The sequence below is a fragment of the Pristiophorus japonicus genome, chromosome 12, assembly GCF_044704955.1.
Source record: "Pristiophorus japonicus isolate sPriJap1 chromosome 12, sPriJap1.hap1, whole genome shotgun sequence".
In the NCBI taxonomy this organism is placed as follows: Eukaryota; Metazoa; Chordata; class Chondrichthyes; family Pristiophoridae; genus Pristiophorus; species Pristiophorus japonicus.
In genome coordinates this window covers 105,479,710-105,481,909 of record NC_091988.1, presented here as the reverse complement: position 1 = coordinate 105,481,909, position 2,200 = coordinate 105,479,710, and positions in this window count along the sequence as shown.

Below are 2,200 nucleotides of genomic sequence, written 5' to 3'. Positions count from 1 at the left end.
AGTTGTGAGTGGTTTAGCCAGTCACGTGATGTTCACAAGACTCAATAAAACCCCAGCCAGTTGGGTTTGGGGGATCCACGATGGGGCAGGTGGTTGCAAGCCTGGTGGATGAACTGGCAATGTGTAGTGTGATTGTTAAACTTTTTGCAAATAAACCGACTAGTTCTTAATAGCAATGTGTTGCTAATAATTCTTAAGCAAATAACCCATGAAGTAACTACATTACAGGATGCAAACGGGTGAAGTTAAACAAGAAAACTACTGGTAATGATGTATTAGTTTGGTATCTCGGTATCTTGGCCTTTATTGCAAAGGATGGAGTATAAAAGCAGGGAAGTCTTGCTACAGCTATACAGGGTATTGGTGAGGCCACACCTGGAGTACTGCGTGCAGTTTTGGTTTCCATATTTACGAAAGGATATACTTGCTTTGGAGGCAGTTCAGAGAAGGTTTACTCGGTTGATTCCGGGGATGAGGGGGTTGATTTATGAGGAAAGGTTGAGTAGGTTGGGCCTCTATTCATTGGAATTCAGAAGAATGAGAGGTGATCTTATCGAAACATATAAGATTATGAGGGGGCTTGACAAGGTGGATGCAGAGATGATGTTTCCACTGATTGGGGAGACTAGAACTAGGGGGCACGATCTTAGAATAAGGGGCCGCCCTTTTAAAACTGAGATGAGGAGAAATTTCTTCTCTCAGAGGGTTGTAAATCTGTGGAATTCGCTGCCTCAGAGAGCTTTGGAAGCTGGGACATTGAATAAATTTAAGACAGGGATAGACAGTTTCTTAATCGATAAGGGAATAAAGGGTTATGGGGAGTGGGCAGGGAAGTGCAGCTGAGTCCATGATCAGATCAGCCATGATCTTATTGAATGGCGGAGCAGGCTCGAGGGGCCGTATGGCCTAATCCTGCTCCTATTTCTTATGTTCTTATTATTTTAAAGGGTGGTTGCACCATCGGGAGGTTTTGACACTGGCAGCGCTGTTAGAAAGCCACTCACTCGTACATTAGCCAAGCTGTGCACACACAGTTGGGAGAACCTGGTGAATAGAGTGGCAACGGAAATTTGGTAAGGGTGGAAATTCACTGCAGAGCGGGCAGGAGGTGCTAAGTAATTAAAACCAAAGGAGAACAGTAAATATATTGTTTACTGTTAATATGATTGGCAAAGGAACCTGAGCTGGCATGAGGGGAAACATTTTAATGCAACGAGTGGTCAGAATTTGGAATACAAATCCTGATAGGGTGATGGATACAGAGTCTATAATTGTTTTCAAAAGGAAATTTAACAAATACTTGAAGGAAAAAACATTGCAGGGAAATGGGGCAAGGGGGAGTGGGCCTGACGGATTGCTCTTCGACAGAGCCGGTGCAGACTGGTTGGGCCCAACGACCTCCGCCTGTGCTGTACTGTTCCGTGACAGGTCGGAGCGACTCACCACTTCAAAGTTGGAGAAAATGCGGAAAGGAATCCAACCCCGGGGAAAGTCTCGGCCGTGTCGGCAGCAGTGGCAGCCGATAGCCCAGGGGTGGCCGCAGGCCTGCTCCCCCCGCACCACCGGCCAGGCTTACACCCGCCCTGCACCGCCTGTGCCCACCGGCGGCTGGGGGCTGGGGTAAGAACCCGATCAAAGTGCTGGAGCGCTGAACGCTGGGGGGCATGGGTTTGGGGGACAGCGAGCCCCGACTCAGGAGCGGGGGTGGGGGAGGGGAGTGTCCCACGGCAGGGGGAGAGGGGAGAGGGAGGGGGAGGGGTTGGAGAGTATCCCCCAGCAGGGGGAGGGGGAGGAGAAGGGGGGAGGGGAGGGGATGGGCGAGGGGAGAGGAACGGGTGAGGGAGAGATGTAGAGTGGAGAGGTTGGGCGAGGGGAGGGGAGTGGGTGTGGGAGATTTGGGGAAGGGGAGGGGAGTGGGGGATGGGGTGGGTAGGGGGAGGGGCCCATGGGAGGGGGAGAGGCCATGTGGAGGGGGGAGGGGCCATGGGCAGGGGGCGGGCCAGGGAGAGGAGGGGGAGGGCCCTACAGTGGGATCAGATACCGTGACACGCGAAACAGAGGAAACATTGAACAATTTGAAATTGCATTGTTGTCAATGCAGCCACATTCATAAAGAAAGGTTGATAAAAGGTTAGCTGTTTAATTATGTTTTTCCATCGAATCCATTTTAGTTACTTGAAAAAAGCAGGCCGGGGCTGAG